We start from the raw sequence: 17,508 nt of genomic DNA, 5'->3' as shown, positions 1-17,508 counted from the left end.
TTCTCTGTACCACTGTGTTACAGAAGGGGGCCGTCCCTGAATCCACTGAACACATCGTCTTGCCAAATGTAAAAGTTTACGGAGTAAAGTCATTTGTGCTGAAGATAGAGGAAGACCAAGAATAAACAGCACAGGGCTCAGTGGGACTGTCTGGTGAAAGATTGAGCGAAGCTCTATAGAAACGTTATTCCAGAATCTAGCAATTATAGGGCATTTCCATATACAGTGATAGTAAGTCCCCACATCTGTATTGCACTTTACGCAAAGAGGGGAAATTTGAGGGTGAATTTTATGTAAAAACTCTGGGGTACGCTGCATTCTATGTAGAATTCTGTAATGGCTATGATTCTGATTTCTTATTTCAACCGTTGCGTATATTAGCTGAGATGCTATGACTGAAAAAATGTTATTGACAGATGACCATTGATAGATGATTGGCCAAATTTAGGTGTTCAGGCTGACATAGAACTAACTGGCCTGCAGAAGATAATGAGAAAAAAACATCTGAGATTTTAAGACAGGATTTTTTGGAAAATAGAAATTTTCTTACTTTTGAGAATAGAGTACATTTATATACATTTTTAAGCCAGAATGACACATTGTGTCATTCTGAAGTCACATTTAAATATGACTTCCCTGACTTTAAATAATTGTTGTTGTCTAGTAGTTCCCATTGATTTAGCCTGTAAAGCGGGGAGAATGGCGCTAGGCTTACCGCACCGTGACGTCACTGCTGGAAGATGGCAGGAGGGAGGGGCTACTATATTTGGGCAAAAATGGCCGCTCCCAGACTCAGTGATCGCCATGAAAATTATTGGGTTTTTTTGGTTTTTTTTAATGATTAACACTAAATTTATTAAATAACATCGAACGTATTAGTTTTAGGTATAAATAATGATCCACTGATTATTCTTTGCTTGCTGGACTTTTCCTTTAAACATCACTGATTTTTTAAACTTTACTCATATTCCACAATGTTTAAACTTTTAGTGCTTTTTCTAATGAGGTAGTTAACACTATGTGTAAACGTTGGATCTATTTTAGCATCTTATGTTTGTATGTAAATCTGTGAAATCACTTTGAAACTGAGGGGTGCTGAACCATTAAATCTCCACTGGAAGAATAGAGAAAAAACAAACAATAACCTTAAATATTGGCAAAGCGCAGCGTGCAGTACAGTCAGGTAGAGTTCAGTTCAGTCTGTGACATGTTCAAGGGTCTACGTGTGCAATGTTGCTAGATTAGGATCCATCAGACTGGCAGCTTTGGAGGAGTTTATACATCTGCCTAGGTAGATCGAATCTGCTGCCTTTCACTGTATGAAGAATCCGTGTTTTAATCTCCGTTTTAATTGTTTGCAGTTCTCGCTGAAATGACTCTAACATGGTCAGTTAAACTAGTGCTTTCTTAGCACCTTTTCTTTTTATTTTCTCAGGCAATCCACCAGCTTTGGTCCCATAAAATGAGTTCTATCTTAGAACAATTTGTTTAATGTAATAAAGCTAAGAGCCTCTTTAGTCAGGAGGTAATGGAAGTGGGATAATGAAGACCAACCGGCTAATTAAAATGTGGTGAACGTGGTGTTCAGCAATCCTCAGTTCATTTTGCTTTTAGGCAATAAAATGTTGGCGTGGGTCTGAAAAACACAGGTTCCCTGTCAGCTCCGCTAAGCTGCCAACAATTTACAGCTGAAAGGAAAAACTTTTCACACATTCTTCAAAAAAGATTAAAAAAAAAACTTTGTTTTTTTTTCACTTCAGTTAAAAGATTAAAAGTGAGAGGAATGAGAAAAAAGAAAACTTCCCGTTATACAGCTGGATATATTCTAAGTTACCACATTAAAGGTACAGCCTCCTAGTTTACCGTCATGGAAACATCACAAGATATCAGGAAGGAATCTGGGATCTAGATAATTGATTTTATAATCCCTGTAGAATGTAGGGATTTAACTGAACAGGTAGGGTGTATTTCTAAGGCATAAGGCTCATGCAAGCTGTGTTGCAGCAACAAGACTCTTGGTTTGAATCCCTTCATTCAGCCTTTTTGCTTTTTTTTGCATGGGTCTGTTCTTTTTGTTCACCCTGGTTTCCTCCTATGAACCAACATAAGGGTTTGATTTAATTGTTTTTCTAAATGGGTCTTAGGTTTGTTTCTGTGCTTATGTCCAGGTTGGTGGGTGATGTTTTGGACCCAAATACAGGGTAGAGGAGGCAGGGATGATTGGTAAATTAAACGAAGAAGTAAAATTACATAACCCATAGTCCAGAACCGATCTACAAGAAACTAATGAACCAAAAGACTAGAAGACACTAGGGAGGAATAAACCTAAGGAAAGACAAGGAAAGCAGAGAGCATTGCCTTAGAGATTGAAAAGGTAACTGAACAGGAGGTGTATATATGGGGAACAAAACAATGGGAGAAATTTTTAGCTAATAGGGAGCAGGTGTGGACAGAAGAAAATAGAAGGAGCTAATGGGAGAGGAAAGGACACTAGGGGGCAGCAAAGAATAAACAGGGAGAAACAACTTGATCTAAAGGTAACTATAAAGAACAACAACACAATAATAAAGGGGAATAAAACTAATGACTACAAAATAAAGAATGATCAAGGGGAAAAATACTATATAAGATGGGGGACTGGAGATAACTGAAGTCATGGAAAACCTGACCTAAAGATAAGAAAAAGAATAACTATAACTAAAACTAGACCAAAGCATAAATAATACCAAAAATGTTGAAGAAAAGAGATAACCAGGAGGGGCAAAACCAAGAATATAAAAGTGATCTAAATATAGACAACTCAGAACTAAAAAAAGCAAACTTGTGAACCCAAAAAATAAAAACATAAACAGAAGCAAAAGGTCCAAAATGTAAGATCATATCAGCGTATGGTTTTATGTGGTGGTGTCGCTCTGTGGCTGATGGATGACCTGTCCAGGGAACACCCTGCTTTTTGCTAAAGGACTGAAGATAGAAGCCAGCACCGTCGGACTGTGACTGACAGGGAGGCGGAGATAAACAAAGGCTAAAAGTTTTGGTTAATCCCCACGATGAGATTCTGGTGGCATCGACTGCATGGCAGCCTCACCTCTGCCAGTGTGCCCCAGAACAGCGATGGCTGGTGGAGGTGTGAAATGTTGTGTGACTCGCTTTGGGTTTCCAAGGCCTTATAAAGTACCACATAAGTATAGTTCATTTACCATTTTGGCCATTTTCAAATTTTATCTAAAAGCTGAATATATTTAAATTGTAAATTTTGTTTACAAGTTTAAAGTCCTGGAGAATGTGTTGGTTTCCTCATCAAGCCCACAACAGAGTAAAATGACTTATTATACCTACTGCTGGAGCTAAAGAGAGATTAATGAGCCACAGCAGAACTAGTCCTGAACCACCATGACCTCAAAGGGCTCTCAGAATGGAGGAACCATCACACCAGTGTCACAAGTTATCTGAGTGATTAAAAACAAAAATAAAACAGCGACTTTATTGGTTTCACAGTGGGGGAGTGGGTAGCCCTACTGCCTTGCAGCAAGAAGGTTGTTTGTTTGATTCCCGGCCTGGGTTCTTTCTTCATGGAGTTTGCATGTTCTTCCTGAGCATGTGTGGACTTCCTCCCACAGTCCAAAAACATAAGCGTTAGCTTAATTGGCTTCTCTAAATTCTCCTTAGGTGTGAGTGTGTGTGTGAATGGTTGTTTGTCTCTGTGTTGTCCTGTAATGGACTGGGGACATTTCCAGGTCACCCGTACAAGGCTGGAGATTGGCACCAGCAGCCCTTGCGACCCCAGCTGGGATAATGGTTGTGGGTGGATGGACTATTTTTGGTTCACTCCAAGCAGCCTCATTAAACTATAGTCAAACAGTTACACCAGAATTACACTTGATGGGGAAACCCTGAGAAAACTTAAAACAACCGTGAAGCTCTGGGATGTTAGCATCACAAGAAAAAAAAAATAATAATAATAAATTATCTGCAAATAATAAATACTTTGGGACAGGGGGAAATTGCCATACATTTACTGCTGAGTTACTGATGAAGTTGTTCAAGGACAGAAAAAATATTTATATTTTATATTTTGGGATGGTTGGATTTTGCTTCTGTAGAAAATGTGTCTGTGACTCAGAACAGTTTTGGGCTAAAGTTCAAACTAATCTAAGGTGAGAAGATTGTTGAAGTTTGTCAGCAATCCTCGGGTCTGACACTCCCTTCTGAAAACCCTCTACTCAGAGTAGAGTTCTGATTGGTTTTATGGTAAAAGCTTTCTTTTTCTATGTCTGCTTCTGTCTCCTTGAACCCCAGTGGGCCTCAGCAGATGGCCGCTCACTCTGAGCCTGGTTCTGTTGGAGGGTTATTCCAGTTCAAACTGAGTTTTTCCTTTCCACTGTCGCTACAAGCATGTTTTGTGTGAGGGATTGCTGAAGAGTCAGTGAGTCAATGCAATCAGCTGGTTTTCCTATAGAAATAAACTGTATTGAATTATCATTCATTTGTGCATTGTCCATTGTTTTAAACGGTGCAATGTGTGGGCCTTCCAAGTAAGTTAAAATCAATCCTCTGGACTTTGTTTCCTCGTTTTAAAGACGTTTCTCTTCCATCCAGGAAGCTTTTTAGTTCAAAATGTCAGAAATAGCGTTTAGTTCCAGGTTTTATCCAGCAGCCCAACAAAGCCTGGTTTTAGTTTAGAAAACATGCAAATAGAAACAGATGAACGGGCCCCCCCCCCTTTGGAATGGGGGTCATTGGGCTTCTTTTGTTAGCCTGAAATGCCCCATACCTGTCTATGTCTCTGAAAGGAACTCAACGCTATTTTTATCACATTTTGAATTGAAAAAGCTTCCTGGATGGGAAGAGAAACGTCTTCAAACTTGGAAATAAAGTCCAGTGGATTTATTTATTTTTTTTTTATGATTATGACCTTAATGACTGATAATCTTCCCCAGCAATATGTGTGCCTGTTCCTTCTGTTTTGGCTTGTAATCATTTATTTATTCAATAGAATTATTTTATTTTTACTCTGTTGCAACAAAAAATAACTAAAATGACATAATAAATATATTGTTTTATTTTTATTTGAATAATATATTTGGCTCATTTCTTGAATTTGAGCCCCTCTAATTTAGTCTGTGGATGTGCTTGTTTATCCAACATGGATTCCATACGATGTGTTTGGATGTTATCAGCGAATGTCATTTCTGAGGCTGTTGAACATGAGCGTGATCTGAAGTCAGACACAGTAAACATTTGTTTTTGCTGTTTCTTGGTTTTCTGACCTGGGTTTACCACCATGATGGCAGATGAAGAACAGAGCAAATGTACAGATCTGCAAAACACTAAACCCTCTCTTAACATTCACCCCCCCGCCTTAAACATATTCCCCATAGGCGTGACAGCTGGCTCTGTGTCCCATCGCTCTGCAGCCAGAAATGCTAGCTCCATCAAATGGGAAACAATTTCCTCCAAATGCATGGTAATGTTTCAGCTAAATAAGCTACATTATGCATAAAAGGGGAAATGATTACCCGCTTTTAACAGCCTTTATGAATATTTATGAAGTGTTTCTGTCATTGCTTATTTCCCTTCCTCTTTGGATTCTCAGTCGGGAGCAGTTAATATAAAAGCCAATGTTTCCTCTCACTGTTTTCGACGTGACACTCGTTTGGACATCAATGCTTTCAAGGTTTGGGCTTAAAATAGAAAAATGTTAACGTTGCTCATGATTGAATTTTCCTTTTCTCATCCTCTGACTTCAGGGGGGTTTTATGCCTTTTGAGGTCTTTAATGTGGGAGCTTGTCTGTGCGTTTGTGTGACTGTCTTGGGTGTTACGGCTGTCTGCAGGCGTTGGGATGTGCAGTAAGACAGCTTTTCTCTCCCGTTAACTGTGATTGTCAGGGTTAGTTAAAGCAGAGGTTCTGGTGTTCCCATGGCTTTAAGGACTGCGTGATCCAGAGGCAGTGAGATGAAAAGAGAGAGGTAACTCATCCCACCATCCTTGGGGATTTTCGCTTCAAGGGCTTCATGGCAATCTCTCCAAATGAAACCATTATCTCAACATTTCTGCCTCAGGCTCTGTCGCTATTTTACTCTTTCTTTGCCCACATATCCTTTGGCGCCACATCTCTTCTGCTCCTCTGAACCCCTCCACCTTTAGCCTCTTCCAAGCACATTTTGAAGTAGCGAAGGGAAGATGAAAGATAGAAGGTGACAGCAGCGGGGACTTGGTAGATTGTGGAAAGGAGGACAGGAGAGTAAAGGGGCGGAGGTGTCAGGGGAGAGGAACCAGCTAGGATGAAAGTGTCAGAAATGAAGAGGACTTGGGTTATTGTTTTTTTGTGCATGATGGGAGGTGACTCCTAATCCATCCAGCCGAGGCTAAGATTTGGTTTTCCTGTCATAACAGATTCCCGTGCCTGCCCAGAGGGAGAGCTGTTCTCCACCTGCCGTAATTCACTTTGAAATGTCTCTTAATATGTTTGGTGGTCATAATGGATCCCATGGCTCACACTGGTAGTCATCCTGACTTTTATTTCCACATATGACAGCCACCCATCAGCACTAAGACAAGGAAAAGGGCAAAAATATAAAGGACACAAGAAGGAGAGGAGGCCGCCATCAAAGCAATAACCTGAACAATGAAAGCCTGAAACAAATCACATGAAGATTTGATTTTATTATATAAAGTCACAGAGGAGCTTTTTATGCCGCCGGCCCCTCTGCAGCCCGCTTAGAAACTGTTCACTCAGGACAAAGGCAATGAAAAGACAATTTAATTATGTTTACCACTGGGTGACAAACATTGGATCATGATGCTGTCAGGTTGGCAGAGACACTTCTGGAGCTCATCTGGAAAACCAGCTCTTACAAGCTTAATAACACATTTCCCCCTCAAATACCTGCTAATTTTATTTCACTATTGTTTTAGGGAATCCCAGAGGCAGTAGTTCACCCCTCCCCCCAAATGGTCCCCCAACGCTGTAGATATAAGCAGCCAAACTTGTCTTTATTGTTTGTCCAGCAGCTTTTGCAAAGGTTAAAACAAATGTCTAGTGTTGCTTTATCCATGTGGAGGACATCCTGCATTTTTTATCTATCCTATGATTATTTTTTAACTTAATAATTTAAATTATTCCGTTTTATTCTCTTTTATTATTTGTCTTGCCTTTATACTGCTTGAATGTGCTTTTATTTTGCGTCTCATGTATGGTGCTTTAAAGGGGTCATAGAATGAAAAACCGAGTTTACATTGTTATAGATGAGTAACGATAGTTCAGTGGGTGAAATGGACGTACATAAAACAGTTAACAAAGCTCCTAGTTGACGTAAACTCTGGGATGTTGCCTTATTTGGTTCTAACCTGTACTTTTGTCACGTCCTGAAATGTACATCCAGACCAGCCCACTGGTTCACGGCCCAGAAACATGAATAGAGGAAGATGGAAGACAGCAGTTTAGCTGTTTAGCTACAGTTGGGTTTACTTCTACAGAATTACAAAACAGGAAGTTTCTCTATTGAAAATGAGCCAGAACCACGGGTGGAAATGCAGCGTTCCAAGCAGCATGGAGAAATTTTACCGAAGAACGCTTTCAAAATCTTGGACAGTTCAAATCAGGATTTCCTAAATTCTTTTACTGAAACGGGGGGCTGTTCCCACCGTAAGGCCATCACAACCGCAAGCTGGAAGTACGATTCTGTCGCTAAGCTGTTGATAGCAATGCTAGCATACCCGTTGACGGTATGCTTCCACCCGCCTGCCTTTTTCGTGTGTCGGGGTGGGGGGGAGGGGTAGCATGGGGCCACGGCTACCATCTGCCGGGTTTGGTCGCCCCGTCCCCTGCTGGTTCCCTCACTCTGTCCACCGGAGCTCCCGACCAGCCCCGGAGCTCACGGCTCAGTTCTGCTGCACTGTAGTCGACCAAATTCCCGGACCATTTTGAAATTCCCCCCGGACATTTTTTCAGGTAGAACTGAGACTTTGCTCAGCAGCTTGGCTCGTTGTAAACCAACCAATCAGAGCACAGCTCATCTAAATATTCATGATCATACCGTAAAAGGAAGGAAACCTGCGGTTTTATTCTAGGGCTTTTAACCAGGCTGCATTAGGGCTCATAGAGCATGTAATATGCCATTTTCAGCCCAACCAATGTTACACACCCTATTAGAGACCTGAAGGACCAGATACCCTATAGAATCATTCTATCACCCTATTAGAGACCNTTATACTGCTTGAATGTGCTTTTATTTTGCGTCTCATGTATGGTGCTTTAAAGGGGTCATAGAATGAAAAACCGAGTTTACATTGTTATAGATGAATAACGATAGTTCAGTGGGTGAAATGGACGTACATAAAACAGTTAACAAAGCTCAGAGTTGGCGTAAACTCTGGGATGTTGCCTTATTTGGTTCTGGCCTGGACTTTTGTCACGCCCTGAAATGTACATCCAGACCAGCCCACAGGTTCACGGCCCAGAAACATGAATAGAGGAAGATGGAAGACAGCAGTTTAGCTGTTTAGCTACAGTTGGGTTTACTTCTACAGAATTACAAAGCAGGAAGTTTCTCTATGGAAAATGAGCCAGAACCACGGAGGAAATGCAGCGTTCCAGGCAGCATGGAGAAATGTTACCGAACGCTTTCAAAATCTTGGACAGTTCAAAGCAGGATTTCCTAAATTTCTTTTACTGAAACGAGGGGCTGTTCCCACTGTAAGACCATCACAACCGCAAGCTGGAAGTATGATTCTGTCTCTAAGCTGTTGCTAGCAATGCTAGCATACCCGTTGACGGTATCAGCAATCCTACAAGATAGATGGTGGCGCTCCGTGTGAAAAACGTAACTTTCAAACATTTATAATTGCACGTTATTTCTTTTGTTCCTTTAAATGATGTAATTATACTAAGCTGAACAACAGAAGTGCTTCAGCCTTCTTAATTTCTAGCTGCAATGACTCCTCCAGGCAGCCTGACACATCCGATCTCTGATTTGATTGTTCAATTAGTGATTTAATTACATCAACCAATCAGATCAACAACCAAACAATTATCAAATTACTACTTTTACTGCAAGTAAAGGCAGATTTTTGCCCATTATCTGTAAACAGACCTTAGCAGAAATCTGTGTGTAAAAAAAATTCAGTATAAAACATGTCAGAAAAAATTTAATCCTTCGATATTTTGGTTTACAGTGTGAAAAGATTTACTCCCAACTACACGCTGTGATTCACCAGCACAAAATCAACATTTTATGTCTCCATAAAACAGAGAAGCTAAGAAAACTGCCCATAGATTTAAGGATTTAAAGTAGAGAATATAAATTTTCTTTGGTCAGTTTAATGGTTTTTCCACTCTGTGCATTAAAGTGATAAACGTCAATAGCTTTCAAATAAAACCTACCCCCAAAAAAATCTTAAAGAAAGCATTAAGTAAGGCGGCTTTGAGGCATTTTGACGTGCTGTTCTCAATTAGTTCATGTTCGTCTCATAATTTAGAGTCGTGATCACTTTATAAAGTCTGGAGTTCTGGAAATATGACAATCATTCTGGTGATTTCACTGGTATTTAACCTGAACAGCCTAATAAAAGAAGGAAGGCAATTAGAAACATTTTCTTGAAATAAAATTTAATTGACTTTGGGACTCAGGCATCAATGGGAAGCATTAACAATACATTTCAGTTTGAATACATGAGGTGCTGGATGATGAATCTGAAAATAGTGGTGGAATGAAGATGGATGGCAGCTGGAACAAGGCACAGCTTCTTATGAACCTCTCTGATGAGCAAGCATAGAGCGACAGTGGAGAGAAACAACTGTGACAGAAGCAGGCTCAACATGGGGTCTCCTACCGGAGGCTTTGTGAGTCCAGGGGATTGCTTCAATAGGGGCAAGCAACAGCGTGGAGAGGGAGGCAGATGAAGCTATGAGGATGGTGGATATATTGAATAAGGGTCATCAGTCTGACATACGGTCCAACTCAATGCTGGTGGCAGACTGAGCTGATGATTGAAGTTGTTTAAGCGGGACTAATGCTGATTGGATTATAAGGGGGTGTGGTTAATGCTAAACAGCTGCTTAATTGACGGATGAGGCTTCGATTGCATGAGGGTAAACAATCCAGTTTATTCAGTTGAATTTCTGCCTGGAATTCATAAAAAATCACAGTTTTGCAATCAGGTGCTTTAAAAAATGCTCTTATTATAACACTGACCAATGTTCACATAAATAAAAAGTAACAGGTCATAAACACTGTCACTGTGGTCTGGTTCCAACACAAAGGAATGCATTTAGAAAAACTATCTCCAGTTGGAAAAAAGGGGTTGAAACTATAACCAGACGTAGAGGAAGCCCCGCCTCCCACCCCCACCTGTAGGCCATGATGTCACACCTTAGCGCTCTCTTTTTGTATCTCTGTAGCTCAGGTGCTATATTCACCTCTGCTAAGACAGTTATACTTTGCAGATGGGGAAATGGTGGGATATAAAGTTTTTTCGAATATTACTGGGACCAGGATCTGCCTCTGGAAAAGGATTCAACCGTAGTGGTTTATAGTGAAATGCCTGAAAGATTGAATTATAGAGTGACTCTCCAAAGTTTAAATGGTAAATAACCTGCACTTATAGAGCACCTTCTCAAGTCAGGGGATTCTGAAGGCTTTATTCCACCGGGGTTGTCAAAAATGTCGATACTTCTTGACATTTGCCCCTTGGTAAATGTCAAGGGCCCCCTTTGGCCCGGGTCCTGTTTAGCCATTCTAAAGCCATATTTTGCAAAGATCATCTCATCATGCAAAGTTTTCAGTTCAACAGAAAACACCAGTTTTCAATATTTTCCATGTTTTTTTTAAGCCCTTCATTCGCTGAATAGTTGTTCTGAATGCTTAATGTTTTAGAAACGTCTTTGTTTTCTTCTGAACATGTAACACTACCTCACATGCTCACAGAAGGCTCCTCTGGCGATGTATTGAGCTCCGATCTCCTCCTACAGTAGTAGCCATTCAAAATGTCCCACTTTCCTTGATAGGCCCTCAGCTGGTCCCTGGTCACTATTTCTTTTTAAAGATCAATATTTGTACTAGGATATTCTTTCTGTCATGATTTGTGGACATTAAGATCTAAAGAGAAGCATCTTCTCCTGGTCAGTCCCTACAAGTCAGTGAAAGGTTGGAGTCATAGTAAAAAAATCTGCATGCCCAGGAGAAGAAGGAATCTCTCCAGTGGCTGGAAGTTGGAGGAGATTTGATTTGGAGTTGGAGGGAAGCGGGCTGCCATTCGGCTGGTGTTTGAGTGGGAAGGCCCATTTGGAATGGCTGCCACTGTAAAACATGCAGCCAGCCAATGAGCTTTCATGTTATTGGTCGATCATCGACTGATGATCCATGTGTGGAATTAGAGCAGTTGCTGTTCGCCATAGTCATTGGAAAACGTGGCATCCTAGGAACCAGGTTAACCTCTTAAGGCCCAAGCTGTTTTTTTTTTTTCATACATTTTTTATTTGTCTTTGTCATTTTGGCTTCTTTGAACTCAGTTAGAATAAAAATGAAACATAATATTTCAATGTAATATATTTTTAGAGGAAAATGATTACAATTCTTGTTCCCAAATTCCATAAAACAACATTAAGTCGACTTTGGATAAAAGAGTGAAAAAAAAACTGTTTATTTCCACCTTGAACACAGCAGCTGTTTCCAGACATCTTTTGAATATATTGAAAATACGTATTTTCTTTAACATGTTTTGATTATCAAAAAGTAAAAACATACTTTAGTAACATTTACGTTTTGTCTGTTTAAATGTTATAACTAACAGATCATTTGAAGGATGATATTGTTTGCCTGTCACAAAATAAAAATGCAAAGCATTATCTTTGGTCACTGTTGTGTCCAACTACTACTGTGAACATCATAGTAAAAATAAGTAAATAAAATGGACATCCACAGTAACAGTGTGACTCATGAAACTATGCATTTGTAATGTAACAGGAAGGATATGTGAAAGGCAACAATCACTGCAGCTACAAGCGCACATCTTAGAAATCACTTCCATTACCTATGCATGAAAGGCATAGCGCTCAGTTTGCATGCAAAGGGGAACAGTTTGCATGTCTCACAATGGACTCAGGTTCTGTCAGGGCAACCTGGTTGTCTGCAGCGTTCTTCAGGCCTATGGTCTCTGGGAGGTGGGCATTGGTTCTGTTGTTCTGGTGTGAGGATGGGAGGGGTTAAAAAAAGATTTTTTGACCACTTTTTATAATTTTTGAAGGCTGCAACAGCAGATTATGCAACCTAGGATAAGATAATTTAGTTATATTTAGTTGTTTTTGTTGTTGGAAATAAATGACATATATTTTTCCCATCAGAAGTGTGTATAACCCTCTCATGCATGAATTATAAACTCAGTTAGAATTTTGTTACTAAGTGTTTTTATACATCCTTAGGCATGTTTATTCTATAAAGGCATATTTATCTTTGTTGACCCACATATTTTGTTGGCTTGTGGGTTAGAACAGTGCATTTGTGCTCTGAGAAGTTGCAAGGACCCGGTTCGATCCCCAGCGCCTCCACTCTGGCTTTGTCAGCAAAACCCATAAGGCCCCGTCCCACCTTGCTGATTTATCCAGCGTATGCCTGATGTCCCTGAATCTGCTAAAACGCTGGCATTTTGGGCGTATACATAGAGTATTCATAACGTGTCCAGAACTTATGTCCAATGACAGCCTTATGCATAATGCCAGCAGCGTAATGCCAAGGGAATGATGCACAAGCATCATTTCATGGGCATTACGAGGCGTTATTTAAAGCTGCTCCCCTCAGGCGCATCGCTGCCTCTGAGGGGAGCAGCCATGTGCTCAGAGGCGTCCTTTCTTGATGTCTTGATGACAGTATTGACCCAGCTGCAGATTACCACCCCCCCACAAAAAAAATAAATAAATAAATGAAAAAAGATTAAGAAAGAAAGAAGGTTTGCAGTCACACTCACCTTCTGGCTCACCCTATGATGGGGATGAGTCTGGAGGAGAAGTTAGTCATTGGTTTTGGATAAGCTGGACGTATGTCAACGATCAGGTAACTTACCTGGAACTTATGGCCCACATATGGCATTCATCGGTAAACTTTGAGCATGTTCAAAATTTATTGACGTATGTACGTCGTTATGTGCCAGCGTGTTTCAGTGTACTCATGACTTATACAAAACGTACCCATAACCTGTGCCAGATTTTCCATACGTCAGGCATACGCTGGTCTAAATATACAAAGTGTGACAGAGGCCTTAACCTCACACTGCTCCCCGGGCGCCACACAATGGCAGCACACTCCTCACAAAGGGATGGGTCAAAATGCAGAGAACGAATTTTCCCATTTTTTTGTAATTTAATTTTTTTATCTATGCATCTTATACTGTAAGAAAAGATCAATGTACCAACAAAGTAGTCGCATAGGTGTGATTTAGTTTTCCAGTTGTAATGTGGTATTCTGCTGGAATGGTGGTTCCTCTGCTCCCCTGTAGGAACTGTAATAGGCGAGGTGTTTGGACTTTTCCTCCTGTGTGTCAGCCATCTTGAATTCAATGACTTTTTTCATCGCAATGATCAACTAATGGGTTTTTCTGTATGGAATGATGCAATATCTTCCAATAGATTGGAATATTTGCATAAGTAGACACTGTAGTGATCACTATGCATGATAACAATGAACAACTGTTGCCTCCTACTGCCTTCAGGAAAATGTTAGAAGGCTGTGACATTGCACTTTGCGGCAAAGTTCTCCAATGGAGGTTTGCACAAAAACAACAGGGAACATCACTTCATTTCTAGATATGTTACGGACATTTAAAAGAAGAAAGAGGTTATTAGAAAATTAAAATGGCTCCAAGTTTCAAGGGTATAGCAGCAGCAGCAGCGCTTGAGCCACTGCCTGGTTCTATGCAGTGGATCAAATGGAACGGGTTGATTACATGACAACTCAACAACTGTTCCACCGCATCCGTCATTCATCCATCAACGTCGTTCCTGTCTCCCACATTCCCAGGCTGCCAGGATTTTTCACATTAAGCATGAGAGAATAGGAAGATGTCAGGCAGGCGATGACCCGGCAGCAGTGTTTCATAAAAGAAGCTGCTGACATAATAAAGGGGAGCCATCAGAGGAGCTGCCTGCTGAATGGGAGGAGCAGGGAGACAAAATGATTTTGTTGTTCTGGCTCTTCACAGAGGCAGTACAGAGAAAAACACAAAAGGAACACACGGCAGATGCATAATAGGTGTCATCGTGTAGAAAGAACTGTCTGATAGCTGATAACATCCCGCTTCTATGAACGGAAGAATCCCTCATGAGGAAGATACTCCACTCCACCTTTCATGCTCATTTCAACGCGCCCAGATAAAGCTGATGAAAACGTTCCTGACTTAATCATCCCGCTAAAGCAGCAGCTCTCTGGAATGGGCTTCGTTATTTCACAGCTGCTTTTAAAAACATGACAGGATAGAAAATCTGGGCATTTTGATTTATTTAGCTTTTTGTTTTTTTTTGGTTTCCATGTCCCGGCTCCATGGAACATTGCTTATGTGTTTAACGGAAAATCAACCTGTAATGGAGGAAGTGTTTTACAGCCGTACAGTGTGACACCAAAGCATGTGGTACAGCAGCTGGTCCACATAAAGATGCCATCACAGAGTCACATTTTTTCTCATGTAGGCGTCAATTAACAGGTTTTCTCCAGCAGATTGTGAGGAAAAAAAGCAAAGTGGCAGCACAGTTCCTCTCAAAGCGCTTTTCTCTTGCTTTCATGTGTTTGTGTTTCTCAGCCATCAACAACAACTGCTACTATATCTGAAATACCTGTTATTAACTGATAATGATCACATCATCCACACACACTGAACACGGTCCTTCTCTATTGTGATGTAATGGATATAGGACATACTTTCTAAAGAAAAGGTCTAAAATAAGGTACTGGAGCTCTGAAAGGAAAGATGTCAGTGAAATGGAGCCTAGGCAGAAGTTCAGTTGAAGAAACTGATTACTTACCCTTACCCTTACCTTTGACATAGACCAATCAGCTTTGAACCACGCCTCCAAGAAAGCCAATCAGCATCCATAGTTCATCTTAAAAGGTTTCAAAATCCACATCTTAGTCTCCTACCCAAAGAGAAGGTGGTTTTGCTATGTCTGACTTTGATTCAGATGACCCTGACTCAACCTTCCTCCAGCCCCTCCTCCACCATCGTAGCTAAAGCTTCATCAGAGCGTCATTCCTCCCAGACTCTTACTGCGTTCCCTGTCTCAGCTCAACCGGTCCGGCAGAAGGCCGCCATTTTGAGCCTGGTTCTGTCCGAGTTTTTTCCCAAAGGGGAGTTTTTCCTCTCCACTGTCGCTTCATGCTTGCTCATCATGGACAGCTTCATGCAACCTGTGTTATCCAACTGGACTTCCATCTTCCAGGTTCCTGAGTGAAGCTCTAGTATCAGCTCACGCAGTGTCTCCATACAGCTCAGCAGACCGTCTCGCTAACCAGCAGTCTACAGACTGACCAACTTCATCTATCTGCACTCCACCACCAGTTTCAGGCCTGGGGGGAAACAGCCCTTTTCTTTACTCCCGTTCATGCAGATCGAAGCAAAGTTAAGCACAAATTTCTCCTGCCGAGGTCTGAGCGCCAAAGACTAAAGTAATTGTATTAATAAAATTCCTCTAATTCAGTTCTTTCTGTGTTGGTTTTTCAGATTGAAATATCCTCTGTCCTGCTTTTTTAAGGCATGAAGTTATGATGAGAAAATGCTGTTAGCATTAGGGAGCATTAAACCTGTCCATGACTGATTCTGCCCTTTCAGGACTTCTTGGTCCTGTTTAAAATGTTTGGTTTCTCAGTTATGCTTTATTTTATGTTATTCTGTGTGACAAATACAGTAAAAAGCAAGTGTTACTTTAACACCTACAAAGTTGAATATAACTGTTTCAGATAACATTTGGTCCCACGGCAAATGTGTTTAAAATTTACTCTATTGCTAGTGTCAGATTACTTAAGTTTACTCATATTAGTGTCAAAATGAAGAAGACCTAAATAAAGTAAAAAATAAAGAGGACCTTTCAGAGACTGGCGGGTAATCAACACCATAAAGGTAAAAGTTACACTGCATGGGTGTCAAATTTTACACTTATAATTTACTGCAACACTTGAGCAGATTTACACTCAGTTTAGTTGAAAACACTCTGTTTAGAGTTGAACAGGTTTAACTCTAAATTTTAACTCTATTTTGTTATTTCTTTCAGTTCTCTTTTCAGGATTTTTGGTATTATTTATTCCGTTATGGTAGTAAATCTGTGTCGCTGGGATTTGAATTAAAAATGCCACTGAAATTTAAATGTTGTATGTTTGTACTTACTGTTTCAGTGTTAAAATATATTCAGAACACATTTTTGACCAAAAAAAATAATCATTGTCATTATTTCTATACAGTTGAAATTTCATTTATTTTCTCTTGAAGCTAAAAATTCACATTACTATTTCAAAGCGACTACATTTTCAATACTTATTTTTCAGTAAAATTTTTCAGTGTTAAAAAAAATCTGCATATAAAAAATTCAACCTTTTAAACTCAATATTTTCAGCCTCCTGAGATTCAACTGGCTCTATTTCACTGTCTTAAATTCGGCGTCTAAATTCAGTGTAAAAAGGGAAGGGTTACTTCAGGTGACAGACATTAGCAATGGATTGTGGCGTCCAACACCCAGCCAATCCCGTTATGTTTTCTTAGTGACGTGACGTGACGTTTGTGGCGCTCATACTAAAGGAAAACCAGCATCACGGAGCCGGTCATGCAAGCTAACGCTTGCAGCTGCACTTTTTGTTGGGTACAAGATGTAAAAAAAAAAAAGTACTTCTAAATGCTGACTCTGTAGGGGCAGTGCCTGCAGTTCTACTGTAAGGTGCCTGACATGTAATCACCATACCATGCATATTGCTTTAGGTTAATAGACTATATTATTTAGGCTATATATACCTGCAAAAGTATATATAGCAACTAGACTACTGACTGTAAGTCTTTATAATTTAAAGCAATTCAAGGCAAGCAGGAGATACAGATAATCTTTTCACCCATTAATAATTATTTTCCTTTGATTCTGTCTAAAATGTTGCATAAACAATATTTTTCTATTTCTCTTAAAAGCAGGGCTAAAAGGTCGGAGAATTATAGAAATCAGTTTGAACACTTCCTGTTTTCTTAATAAGTAGAATCCGGATTTAAAGATGTCATTTTAATGTAGAATCAGATCGTCTATAAGGTGACGAAGATCTGCTCCCTTCACTGCACGCAGCTCCTGCTGAGGTTTGACCTCTAAGGTGGGTTTCACAGGCAGCTGATGACGTCATAAAGATGTGCTCATCCCAAAACTACGGTGGCCCTGAAGTGCAAACTGCAACTACAAATCTAAAAGCACATCTACATTAAGGAAATCGCAACTATATTAAGCAAAGCGCAACTACATTAAGAAAAACTCAACTGCATTAACCTACCGGAGAAG

This window comes from Cyprinodon variegatus, unplaced genomic scaffold (genome assembly GCF_000732505.1).
Source record: "Cyprinodon variegatus isolate N-32 unplaced genomic scaffold, C_variegatus-1.0 Scaffold547, whole genome shotgun sequence".
Classification (NCBI taxonomy): domain Eukaryota; kingdom Metazoa; phylum Chordata; class Actinopteri; order Cyprinodontiformes; family Cyprinodontidae; genus Cyprinodon; species Cyprinodon variegatus.
Note: the sequence above shows the minus strand (reverse complement) of the source record.